The sequence below is a fragment of the Leptonychotes weddellii genome, chromosome 5 (genome assembly GCF_054177405.1).
Source record: "Leptonychotes weddellii isolate Sample4059 chromosome 5, ASM5417740v2, whole genome shotgun sequence".
In the NCBI taxonomy this organism is placed as follows: Eukaryota; Metazoa; Chordata; class Mammalia; order Carnivora; family Phocidae; genus Leptonychotes; species Leptonychotes weddellii.
The window spans coordinates 130682030-130696776 of NC_138373.1; the positions used below are offsets into that span (position 1 = coordinate 130682030).

Sequence of the window (14747 nt, forward strand, 5' to 3'; positions counted from 1 at the left end):
CACCGTTCTTGTCACCACCAACTGGTTTAGTGACAGTAGCAAGAACCTTCTCTTTTTCTTCTCAAAGCTGGATTTAGCTACTGAATCTTTCTCTTGTATATGGCCTTTCTGGCCAATCAGAAATATCTGCCAATTTTTCTGATTAGGACAAGGTTTCAGCTATAGTGGAGCTTCCCCTTCACCAAGGTTACCTTCTTAACCTTGGCACCAGGATCAGCCTTCTTGGCTTCAGGTTTCTTTTCCTTAGCATCCAGCTTCTCAGCTTTTTCCACCCACCATCTTGCAAGATGGGAAAGAGCAAACGTCATCCATTTCTAACATTAAACATCTTCTTTTAGGATGAGGAATGTGACAAGGACACCCCAAATAAGTGATTCTACTTAACACTGAAGTAAAAGATCTAGCCAACCCAAGAAGTAAGAAATATAAATAAACTATTTTAAGAATTAAAAATTGGATCTCTGCTTCAAGCCATGTTGTAGTAACAGGAAGAAATTTGCCCATCCACCCTAGAAGCTAGAAGACAAACAAAATATTTGAAACAATAGTTTTCAAACATTAAACAAGACAGTGCAAGATAGTGGTCCTTGAGGAAAGGAAAATAAATAAATGGAGCTCTAGGGTTGTTCGAGATCATGGTCTGTAAAGAATTTCTAGTGCAGAGCACAGAGATAAAGAACCTAAAAAAGGTAAAATTTGATATTTGCTTTTCATAATTATGAACAGGAAAATGTCAGTCACCACAGTTGCTATTCTATATTGAACTGTAGACCATAGTGGGTAGTATTTTGCAGAATATATAAGATTTGGAAAAGAGGAAACAAAATAAAACAAAAATAAACTTAAAAATATAAAACAGAACAGAAGAGAAAAATATAGCAAAACAATATTCATTAAATCCAATTATATCCAGCCATGACTCATTAGAAATAACTAAAAAATAAACATGTCTCATTAATCACATGTACCTAAGAATAACTGACAATACATATGCAAGGCTTCTATATAAAAATTAGTTAAATTTTATTGAAGGATATAGAAGAAAAAGATGCAATATTAATGGATTTTAAGACCCAATATTATAAAGAATCAATTGCTTTTCAATCCGTTCTCAAGTCAATGCCAGTAAGAACCTCAAGATGATGCTCAAATTTATAAGGAAAATTCATAACAAGGAAAAGATCTTAGGAGAATCAAATATTTTCTCAAGAAAAAGGAGGAAAGGAAAATCAATATTTAATTACCATAATAATTAAAATATTGTGGTGTTTGCAGTGGAATAGAAAAAGAAATGTAGATAGAAAGAATAGCACCTAGAGTTTCCAAATCAGACCCATGCACATATGGAATTTGACATGTAATAAAAATAAAGATATGTATATATTATCATGTATATGTATATATGTCATAGTAGATTAGCATTTGAATTGTAGACAGAAATACATAACAGAAAAAATAAATAATTGAAAACATATGCACAGATCATTTACAGAGAAGGAAACCTGGCTGGCAATAAACAGAAGAACATTTGCTCAACCACATTACTATTGAGGAAATGCAAGTTAAAACAGTGCCATTTCATTCCAAATCTACCAGATTGCCAGTAATCAAAAGTTTCATGAATATCAAGTGTGTAGGCAATGCTGAGTGAGATCTGAAATTGGAAAGCAACTTGGCAATATCTGGAATAGCTGATGACGTCCATGTCACATGATCCAGCCATGCCACTTCTAAATATACGTTTTAGCAGAAAGCTTGAATATGAATCTAATGAGACATGCAAAGGAATGTTCATTGAACCACTATTTACAGTGGTGTGGTACTTTGAGTGTTATCACTAGGCAAGTAGATAAAGAAAATATAGTATATAGCATATTTCAATTCAGCGATTAAGATGAATGAATATAGTCTGCATGCATTAATGTGACTTTATATAAAAATGTTGAATGAAAAGCATATTACAGAAGGAGATGCGCAATATGAGAGGACTGACGAATATTTCAAAGTACATTGTGCATATATTCATAGCTAAGATATTAAAGCCTGTGTGGAAATGTCGCACATAGCTTTGGGGAAGTACTTATCTCTGGGGATGGAAGGAGGGGGAGGGAATCAAGTAGAGCTGCTAAGGGCGCTTCAAGTTCTATTGTTAAATTCTGTTTCTTCAAAGTAAAAGATCTGAGGCAATCCTGGCAAGTATGTTAAGTTTAAATGCATTTTTGGTACATTTAAAACATGTCAAATTTTTAAAAATGAGTTTGATAAATATCAATGAAGCTTTCCCCCAAAACACTCAGGCAATTAATGCTTTAGCCTCTGCAAAACCATTAGAGCGTACTGTCCTCATTTACTATTATAAGCAAAAGAATAAGAGAAGACCTAGCTTGTTTGTCATTCATCTTTGTACTGTATCTAACTTAATTCTGGCATTTAATTTGGCTGATCCAATGATTAAATAAAGAACTTATATACTTTAATACACTAGTGATAAAGCATTTTAACATTGGAGTTAGACTGTAATAATTTATTAATAATCTATTGTCTTCCACAAACACACACATACACATATCAAGCAATAAATACACATAAAATCTGCATGTGGTTTTATGTATATATGATACATTTGTGATATATATGTACACCACATACACACACACACACAAAGAATTTATGATAAAAAGTCTAAATAATCCAAAGAAGAAAGAAAAATAAATAAATAAATAAATAATCCAAAGAAAGTAGAGAATCCTCATTTCTATTCTAGGAAAGCATATTGAAAAAGTAAGTACACCATCAATTAAAATATTTCCCTAATTTTGTTTGTTTTGTAAATTGGGAAAAATTGTTATATATAACTTTTCCCAGTCTTACGAATTTAAAGGAACCTAGAACATATTTTGACTGTATCACATGGCATATACTTTATCCATTCAATCGAGTTCAAGATTGTTTTGGCCAAGGACATTTCACATAGTTTATTTTTATAGAAATCTATCTTCCTGGAAATAAAAATATTTTGGAAAAATGACTAATTAGTAAGAAACCCAGCAATACTTATTCTGTATTTTTTAAGTGGGTTGAGACCATTTATTAATAGTTCCTTAGCTTCTCCAAAGGTAAGTACTTCAAATCTCGTGGAAAAAAATCAAATCGAAAAAAGTTTAATGTCAATAAAAAAATGCAGAAGATAAATACCACTGATGGAAACACTCATCATTTCCACAGTAAAGTCATAAGTATTCTTGCCAACAACTCTTTTTTTTTTAAGATTTTATTTATTTATTTGAGAGAGAGAGAAAGAGCATGAGAAGGGGGAGGGTCAGAGGAAGAAGCAGACTCCCCGCTGAGCAGGGAGCCGGATGCAGGATTCGATCTCAGGACTCCAGGATCATGACCTGAGCTGAAGGCAGTCAGTCGACCAACTGAGCCCCCCAGGTGCCCCTGCCAACAACTCTTAAGTAAAAATTATTTTTGTATTTGGTATATATATATACACACATGTACATACTGATGGATCACAATACTATTTAAATCATGAAACAGTAGATTGTGCTACCATTGATGGTTAATTGCCTGCTTATATACCTCAAAATTCCAATGCATGATTTTGTATATTTCATGCTACTTTATTAAACTAATTATCCCTCAACTACTTTGAAAATTCCTTGAGAGCAGTATCTTATCTTTGTGTATGCTCAGCACAGTGCATGGTACATGATACATGTTTAATAAAGAGTTGTTACGTGAGTTTGCCACTGTTCAATGGAGTGAGTAGGTATCAGTGCAATTCAGCACAATAGCCACACAATAATTCATAAAACTTTATAAAATTTTCATTCTCAGAAGATTTGGCTTTGTAGTTGGTAAAGGAAAAATAATACTGTTATAGCAACCCAAAGTAAGCCTTTAGAATTAGTACCTAATTTAAGATTGTAAATAATGAATTAAGAAAAATTGTAATAGATTATACAAAATGAAAGAAAACATCTTAATTTAATTTTACTGATAATGTTTCTTTTATATTTTCTATATCAAAAAACAATATTGTTGCCTTAGGTATATATTCACATATGTGTAAATGTTTGAAAGCACATTTGAAATCAACCCTTATGTTACTATATCAATGCCTCTAGCACAGGACACAACAAACAGTAAACATGGATCATTTGTTGACTAAGTGGTTAAAAATCATTAAATTCATTCATTAATGGGAAATCTCTAACCCTAGGGTACCTGTCTCCTTAAATAAAACTACCTGGATAAGTTCTTTATTCTCCCCTTTACCTAGTAACTCTCAATTTAGGTATTGTATTATTGGTTCAATTTGGAAAATTATTTTTAAGTTATTTAATTTACATTGATGAGCCTCATTTCCATAAGGTGAACATCATTATATAATCATTATTTACTCCATTGATTCTTGTAGGTTTATTTTACTAGGTTTTGTTCACTTGTAGGTTTAGTTCACTCTTAAATTGATTGCTTCTTGTGTATTTCTCTACTGTAGAACCCAATGAATTAGAGGTCTGAGTTATTTCCACATAATATAGTTATCAGTTCCCAAATACAATCAATTTAAAAGATTATTAAGTTACCTGTGAAATATTACATTTAAGTTTTAAAATATACTAGAAAATATTTGGAATCTTTATCTATATACACCACTATTTCTTTGAAGGAAAGGGAACATGTTTCCACAAATATCACCACCCTAACCAAATTCATTTTGAAAAGTTTTGGTGGTTTTAGGGACATTTTTCTCAAAGAAAACTTGGGAGTTTAATTGAGAACTTATGATAATAAAGAGCATTTTACATCTTTCAAAGTAATCTTATTTAACAGTCTTATTTAATACTCAAAATAACCTGCGGGGATAGATGAGTAGGAAATTCCAAAAGCACAGAAAGAAAAAGGGAATGCTCTGAATGGCTCTTCCAGAGGCTTCTTCAGAAGTTGGAGCTAACTTTAAGTGAGTGCATCCGCAGGTTCCCTGCCTTCCAAATAGCCTTCTAGAAACCCTGAAGGATTTGTAATGGAGATGGCTGAAGTGTTGCTATTACTCTCCAGGATTCCATTCCTTACTGTGATGATTGCTGAATAATTTTTGCTCCTCAGTGGGTCCACAGTAGTATGTGTTGGTCCATATCCAAGTCCTTAGGCTTAGGATACTAGAGAGAAACATGAATTTATTTATACTTGGCATTTCACCATCTGCTCTCATGCTTCTTGGCTTGGTCTGCCCATAATGACAAACTTTTCAGTAAGAAATTGCAGGGTTTGCCAATGATTCCCTTGGTCTGTTTCTTAGCCTCAGAACAATTTCTACGGACTAGATCCTGAACACAGTTTACGCTATTTAGAGTACAAAAGAACAGTACTGTATTCATTTCCCCATCGCCTATAATATTCTTATTAAATATTTCTTAAATGAATCTTTTGCTTAATGGTTGTAATAAATAGTACCAGTTTCATGGCAAACATTCTTAAGTTTTCATGTTGGAAAGTTTCCAGATGAAACCTGAATATTAATCTATTACCCAAATGTTTTCAAAATTGTCTGGTACTATCTCCAGAATATGTGACTGAATCAAAATTTTAAACATTTGTTTTCTACTTTTTCAAATACATTTATTCATTTATTCCATAAATATATACTGAGTGTCTCTATATACTAGGCATTATGCTAGGACTAAAAAAATTATTCTACATCAATATATTGAATACAATTTACTAATTATACTATAAATATAGTAATATCCAGATAGTTCACAGTAGCTATCAAAGAATACAGTGCTTGTCAGGATATTGAAATTTTTTTACAGTTCTAAAGTTCCTTGACTTCCTTTTTGAAATAACATAAAAAATAAACAGCCCTTGATGGATTTTTTTTTAATTTTCTCAGTTAAATGGAACAACAGCTGCATCTTAGACTCAGAAATCATTCATTCTTTGCTCAATTATCATATGCAAGCAGGATCTCACTTTTAATTAAAGTAGCATTGCTTGCCTTTGTTCTATGTAAATTTAATCTTAAGGTTTCAGTTCTTCTTATTGACATTATGTGATAAACAAGAATGGATTTGGAAAATATCAGGCAAAACTTGGAAAGGTGGTATAGAACAGATTGCACTTTACAAGTGGAATTTACCTTTTATAGCATCTAATTCAACCTTCTACGCCCTCCTCTTTTCACAGATGAGAAAATCTAGGTTCAGAAAGGTGAAGCAATTTACCAAAGTCAGTGGCAGAATGTGGTACATAACTCAAGTCTCCTAAAATTAAACTCACTGCTTAATTAGACTTACTTGCCTTGTGTGGCATTTATCTATCATATTCTTGGCTGGCCTAAACCCATCCCCTCACCCCACTCTCAACTTCCTCTCAATTTCCACATCTTCATTTGGAGGTGATTCCTTATTGTATGATCCTCTCAGTAGAGTGATTCTGGCCACCCTTTTCCACTGTCTTCCATAAGGAAAGCTCAGGGCATCTTCTCATTAACTATCCATGGATACATTCAGAGAAGAGGAATACCATCATCAAAACTTTGTAAATCAACATACACTACTACAATGTAGCTTAAGTTACTAATATAAAAATAGAAGCAACTTTTGGTTGTCAGATTTAATGCAACACAGTCCATTGTCTCAGATTCCACACAGCACAGACAGCCAGCATTGGGTCAGATGGTTCCTTTGCAGATGAAAGACCATAGTATTTACTGCCAAACACCAGAACCCTTCTTGGTTCCTATTCATATTCCATTATGGACAACTAGCCTCCTGTGCAAACTCTACATCCTATTCCATAATTTCCTCCTCCTCTCTCTCTCTCTCTCTGATAGTGCCTGAGTCAAATATGCTTTAAAATCTCTCTCTTTTTTGTTAAAGATTTATTTATTTATTTCAGAGAGAGCGCACATGAGCCTATGCATGAGCAGGGGAGGAGAAGAGGGAGAGGAAGGCAAGCAGACTCCCTGCTGAGCAGGGAGCCCAGGACCCTGAGATCATGACCTGAGCCAAAATCAAGAGACAGACATTTAACTGACTGTGCCATCCAGGCACCCTAAAATATCTCTTTTTTAACCGTAAAATAAACACAAACAAAAGAGAGAGTGCCCTCAGCAGGAAGTCTCAAAACATTAGAAAAACAGAAATCCTAAAATACCACATAGTTAACTATTTCCTTGCACTGAAATCCTCCATTTTTTTCTGATTTTAAATAAAACATTGTTTAAAAAAAATTAAGAATTTCTACGTGTTATAGTAAATAATCAAGCAGCATAAACACTATACTATAATAAAGATAAAAATAATTCATTATTCATATTCAATTATTTTCTTTTAATTTATTCACAATACCATGTATGAACATTTGTTAACTTTCCAGTGCCTGTAGCCATTGTCCTAGGCATGCAGAGGTGAATGAGGTCAGAAGTTCCTAATAAAATTCCAAGTTTTCTTTCTGCCAATAATAAGAGCAATGATAAGAAAAATGAAATTAATGCTCAACAAAGATTTATAGTAAGATTCAATGTGATCCTTCTCAAGAATCAGGATTCTTTAGAATATCTAGGATCATGTTGATGTGGAAATGTTGGGGTTCAGAGTCAAGAAAGAATTATTGAAACATCTTTGGTGCAAACAGGGTGATTTTATTAAAGCATGGGGACAGGACCCGTGGGTAGAAAGAGCTGCACTGGGGTTGTGACTGGTGACTGATTCTATACTTTCAAGTTGGGAGGGGGTTAGGAACAGCACAAGCCTCCAAGGTATTTTGGAAACAAAGTTTCCAGGACCCTGAGGGGGCTAGCTATTGTTAGGAAAAGGTTATTTATTACCGTGTAGTAAAAGCTCAGTCAGGAGACTCTTCAGATGCATATCAGTGGGCCACATGCTTGGAGGATGATTGCTAACCTCTATCTTGGGGGGTAGAGATAGAGGAAGTTTCCAAAGGAATTTCTATATGTTTAAAGTAGACTCAGAGGATCCTGCGGGGTCAGGATAATGTTAAGCAAAGATTGCTTTTTGCCCTTAGCAAAGTGCCAACGTTGAGGTAGCTGAGCTCCCAGAGGAAAGTCACTCTCCCTGTTTCAAGGACTTGTCAATGGGCTATAAGTAGTAAGGAAAATTAATTTTTTTCTTGTAATTTTTTCAAGGACTTGTCAATGGGCTCTAGGTAGGAAGGAAATTTATTTTTTTTTCTTTTGCCTTTTTTACCACATTGATTAATGTCAAATCTAACTGGATGTCTAGCATTACAGACTACCCATCCAAAAAAAAAAAAAAAAAAAGATGACTAAAGATCTATCTATTGTATGATATTCATAGTAGATAAAACTTCACATTATGCCTCACTTTGTGAGGTCCCTCTTGATACATACAACTTGATTTTAAAATATAAGATTTATGGGCCCATATGTATATATTGGTACTGTATCAATGAGGATTTAGAATAATCAGAGAATAGTGGGTAAAGGAGAGGTAATTGCCTATTTACTTTTTTATCTTAGTAGCACACATGGAGAGTTTTCATACCGTCCAGACACCATCTTTTCATATGAAGATCCACAAACAACTATTTTTATCTTTTTTATTAATAAATGCACCATTTTTGGCTAATTTCGTATCTCTGCTTTGAGAAAAAGGTAATGATTCCCTTATTATGATATGACTCCTTGGAACCAATTTGTATTATAACAATATAGATCTCCATGCTTCAGAGGTTCCCATATGTTTCATGTTAGATATATAAGTTCTTATTACTACTTCATCTACCATGCTGCCAGAAATAATGGATTCCAATGACTCTCAAAAAGAATAATTGTACTCCATTGATGGCAATAACAAATACAAGTCTCACACAGATTACGCAGGAAAATGTGAATGATTCTTTTTCTTATTTTGTTAAATTTGTCATTTTGTAGTGTAAACTCCAATCATCTTCTTCTCCTGAACGTCTTAGGTTGCAATCACTTCATTCCTAGAATGTCATCTCCAGTGATGACTACATCTCTGCCTTCTCCATACCACAGCAGAGAGCTGGCAAAGGGCTCACGCGTGGAAAGGCAGTCGCATTTGCTACAAGAATGTCTGACATGCTTACGACCTATGTAGTTGAGCATGATGTTACCACAAGGCAACAAAAAAAATCTATGGGAAATGTCCATTGACATTGTGAAGTGAATGTCTTAGAAGCCACAGGAAGATGCACAGACACACAGGAAGACTGCCTGACACATGGCGTGGAACTTAGAGGGGAGCTGGGGAGATAAGCCTTGGTGCCAGCGGCTGACACACAGGGTAAAGGATTTCTGTGATCACCCCCATTGCCCTGGGGTGTTATAGATTTGAGGAACATTTCAGTCAAACCACTGACAGGTAAAAGTCCAAGTGTTTTTGGTTATTGGTAGTGAAACATGGATAATCAGAGCCCTGACTCACCCTGAGTCCAATGAGAATGAGATACAAAATCAAGGCATCAGCACCATTCTGGAAATGGAAAAAAAAAAAAAAAAAAAAAAAAAAAAAAATATATATATATATATATATATATATATATATATATATATATACACTCCAGTCAGCAGAAAAAAATCCTCATCAAGCTTGCTCCTGGAACCAGGGGTCACCTGCAAGGCCTATCACATGTTAAGGACACTAGACCTAGAGCTCCTCTGTGTTATCAGGTCAACAAAAGGAGTGTGTGTGGTGGTCAAGGCAGGGCAGTTGTAGAAGATCAGAGTGTACCAATGAGAAGAAATGGGCACAGGTGTACCCAGATCCCAATCTGCATTTAAAATACGCCAACCAGATGGCATGGCTGACCACAGGATTCCCAGACTCTGGATAGAAACTTAGATAAATTTAAGATAGGCATTTCTATCAACCAGAACCCACTAATGACCAGGTCTGGACACAGAGTACTTTGAGCACACTTTTCTAATGGAATTGAGGGCCTGATAATCCAGACAGAAAATTTATAAGGAGATACCCTAAATGAGGGAATTGGGGTGTCGGGGGGCACACAAACTTGCCTGGCTTAAGATACTGCTCTGTGGAATATGTTATAGATACCTATTTTGGTATTTCAAAATACATATTTACACATTTGGCTTCCTTCCTTGCTTCCTCCCTTCCTTCCTTCCTTCCCTCCCTCTCTCTTTTTCTTTCTGTCTAGATACGATATAACAATCAACTAATCTAATTCCCATTGATATATATAAGGAGAATGAATGATGATGTTCCCAAAATGAAACCTTATGCAAATGGTAAATGTAGCAGTTCTGAGAAAATAGAAGCTGTAGGAAAAGTCAAATTCAGTCTACAACTCCAAACTGGGCAGGCAAAGAAAATGACTGACAGGCACTGACCCAGACATGGTAAAAGGAGATAGATATTAATTTCTACCTGAACTAGGTAATTGGCTTTGGAAAGATGCAACAAAATGAAATGCTTCCTAGAGTTTTAATGCAAAATATTTCATAGATAATTGCACACTTTATTTAAAATTATCACAAAAGTAAAAACCATGAACTGACAACCCAACATGGAGTAAGAAAAGAAAAACAAAATAAGGCTGCCATTCAGAAATCAAAGTTGAACTGAATCTTCAAGCTTTTGAAATGCATTATAGATTTCAGGTTGTTTCAAGGATTAAGTGTATTTTTCTTTTTCAGAGAAAGATATGAAGATGATTAGATGCCAGTCTGTGGCAGTCTGTGAAACTAAATAAGGAAGTGTTTCTCTTAGAGTGTAATTTCCAGGAAGAATGAATTTAAGATTATATATATAATATTTATAGCCTCAAAAAAAGTGTGAAATGATTCTTTTGCCATCAAGTCTCGATCCTCTTTTAAAAAAGAAAAAGAAAACAAAATTTTATCAATATTTTTAGCATTTACTTACATGTTAGAAATTTTCCACAAGTAGAAATTTTCCACAAGTTGGAAATTTTCCACAAGATAATTTTGCACAAGGCTTTCAGTCACCATGTTTTTCCAAGTAATTCGCACTAGTCAGCACTCAAAAGAAAAAAAAAAAAAAGTCACCTCACTTAATGCCATTAAGTGGGCTTTAATCCACAAGCAGTTTTAAATTTTATGATATCTCAAAATTTGCAGGCCTGAATATAGAAATCATCATGTAAACAAGATTTGTGACAAATCTGATGCTAAATTAAACAGATTTTAGAAATGTTAAACTCTTTGCTGCCCCATCATTAAACAGACTTTAGAAATTTTCAGGATTTGGAGAATTACTTTCTAAAAATCAATAGTGTTAGTTCACTAACTGTTGCATCTTATTTATCATCAGCTGAAAATCCTTAATGAAGGTAATCAATAAAAGAAGTCCTAAAAACTTCAGGTTTTAAAGTTTTTAGTGAATTGTAGTTATTGAACACTAAGTTTGCAAATAAGAAAATATTAAAATTTCTTTTAAAGGCAAGGACAAAACTGAACAAATTAATGTTGAGAACTCCAACAGTTTACAAGAGTTCATTTGAGTTTCTATAATTAGCTTTAGTATTTCAACCGACAGTAAGAGGGAATTCCTGTTTTTATTGAGAAAATTTATAACTGGAACATGAAAGAAATTGAGAAAACCTATGATTTTGCAGCATCTGTATTTTTTGTAACATTAAGAAGACTCATTAAGAAATAAGGATTTGAAGAATTTTGTTTCTGTAGATATTTGTGAAAATAATTGGTCTAAAATATTCATAAAATTTAAAACTGAATATGTAAGTAAAAAACCGTCCATTTAGCAGAATTTGCTCAGCAGCTACAGAGAGAATGTTACTGCAATTCAGAAATTATGATCTTTCCAAAAAAATCAATTGAAGATGTCAAAACTTCCAAATTTATTTAATTTATTTACTTATTATTTTTTTTATTTTTTAAAGAGCAAGAGAGCACACTCACACACATGCATGAGCTGGGGCTGGGGACAGAGGGAGAGAGAGAGAGAAACCTAAGCAGCTTCCACCCCCTGCATGAGCATGGAGGCCTCAGTGGGGCTTGATCTCAGGACCCTGAGATCATGACCCAAGCCAAAATCAAGAGTTGGATGTTTAACCAACTGAGCCACCCAGGTACGCCAAAATTTATTAACCATATAATAAAACTCTGACTAATATTGTAGGAAATATTTTCTGAAAACAATTAAAAATAATTTTTCCATATTGGAAAAAATATATTCTTCAGCTAAATACCATTAACACAGTACTAGAAATGTGGCTAGGAAACTGATTAAAGACATGCCTATGTCCTAAGAATAAGAACATATTCTGCTCATGTTCAGAAAAATCAATATAAAGTTTTATTTTTTATTTTCCTTTAATGTATACAGACATCTGATATTTTTATTTCTTTAGAAGTAATTTCATGTTTAAAAGTGTATTCAATTAAACTATCTTAAAAATAAATCAATATATTGTACCTATACTCAATAATACCGTATTGTACACTTAGATTTTGTTGAGAGTAGACTCATGTTCTTGTCATACTAATAATAAAAAAATCAATCAGTAATATAATGAAATTTGCCAGTCTCTCTTTCTTATTCATCCAGCATTTCAGTATTTTTAACAAATCAAATCCACATTCTGAATAAAATACTTAATTCCAGTCACATATAGCTTTTCAGAGACTTCCATTGCCATTTCCAATAGTTATTTTCAACCACTACTAAAAGACAAACCTAAGATCTCTTGTCTAACAACAATAACTACTACTTCAAAATTATGAATATGGGCCACTGTCCTCAGTGCTTTACAGCTTGATAAGATAAGCTCTACTGTTACATACATTTATAGATGAGGATATCAAAGCACGGAGAAGATAAATTAGTCCAAGATCACATAGCCAGCAGGTGGATAAGCCAGAGGCAAACCAAGGCAGTCTGCCTCTGCTTTATAGATGACTACAGGATACTATTCTTTGCAAAAACTAGTCTTAGAGTTCTGCCTTAAATTGTTTCATAATTACTTCATAACTATCTTAATTCACTTGATTTTAAGCTTCATAACATATGAATCAGGCTTTACAACTTCTTATCATTTTCCATTTCTCTTTCATTATGCAGGATCTGATTATATTTGCTTCCCATTGTAATCTGGCACATCTCAAGCAAGTGGATAATAACTCTTTGTGGGATGATTAGCCTTAAAAGCTGAAATATAAGTAGGCTCATGCAAATTACAAAAAGAGGGTTTTCTTTTAATTTAATTATTTCATAACTATTTTTCTGGTGCACTTTCAAAGGTCCAGTGGGGAATAGGAGAAAATAAAATAAAAACAGCTATCTTTTAATATCACAAGTTAAGGTGTAGGCTACCACAACTTTAAACTGTCTATTAATCATAAAATACTAGCCTTAGTTGAAATACTAGAGATCCTTTAGCCTAATCTCACAGACACAGGGTCACTTACTTTATAAATTTGCTTTACTCATATGTATATTTGTTCCCTATGGTAGTTTTTTAAAAATCTTTAAAATTACAAAGGTAAAACTTCTTCCTTTTCATTACTCTAATAACTTTCCTTCTAAAAAATATTTTCTTCAATGTCATATACTTCTTTTTAAATAAGGACACTAAAGGAAGCTTATTACAGAACAGTATTTTTTTTTCTTTTGATCAGTCTTGCAGCATCATAATTTTCCCTAAGGTTTTATAAAATGTCTGTCCAGTTTCAGAATACTAATTTCAATAAGGTACGGCCAAGCCTCTATTTCATAATTTGTGTGAACATTTTTATAATATCTTTTAATCTCTACTATGACTCTGGGATACTTCTAGGGTAGAATAGCTACACATTCATACAGTGGAAGCTATTTGTAAAATTCTTTTAAATGAATACAAATCTGAACTTCTGTATAAAACACAATAATAACAAGAATTTTTTTCCAAATTATTTGGTTCTTTGTATCATTAACTCATCAATTTTGGTAAACTGAGGACTGATTATACCCATTTGTTAAGTGCCTGAAATCTAGAGTTACATCCACTTAGCCAAGTAAATAAGGGACGATCTCAAATGCTCAGTTCCTGAGGGAACAGAGACCTTTTGGCCATAAATATTCAAGAAATAAGAGGTCTCAGTGAGACTGACCTTGGTTCACCATATATCAGTTTCACTTACTGGGTGAATTACAGGTATCGAGTCCACACTGTCTTTTTTTTTTTTTTTTTTTAATTTATTTATTTATTTATTTATTTATTTCTGGATTAGAGGTCATTATCCTGTTATTCAGGTCCATGTTTGCTGTGAGAAATGCATTCAGACTTTGGGGATTCTAAAGTAGAAAGCTTATTCATTAAATTACTGACAATGTTAATTTGTATGAGATGCTTGGTACCTAGAGAACAGGATAAAATTTTAAAACCTGACAAGCTGAAGTGTAGGAGGATATCAACAAGATAAGTTTTAGTAACTGAGGTCTAAAAAAGCTAATTCACTCAAGAGGAAAAGCAAACTGCACAAATACAAGAAGAGAAGATAATATTTGCAGAGATGTGACAAAAACCCATATATAACATATATAGACAATGCAGTATAATAAAATGTTTTTATATTTTTATCTTTTCAAAGATTTTATTTATTTGAGAGAGAGACAGAGAGAATGAGAGAATAAGCAGGAGGGAGGGGCAGAGGGAGAGGGAAAAGCAGACTCCCTGCTGAGCAGGGAGCTCTACGAGGGGCTCCATGAGGGGCTCCATCCCAGTACCCTAGGATCATGACCTGA

The 14747-nt window shown here is 33.6% G+C and overlaps 1 pseudogene; it reads right to left on the reverse strand.

The window, feature by feature from the left end:
• The window catches only part of LOC145721369 (large ribosomal subunit protein eL6 pseudogene), a 1395-nt pseudogene extending 1069 nt beyond the window's left edge, over positions 1–326 (reverse strand).
• Positions 327–14747: the final 14421 nt, after the last annotated feature.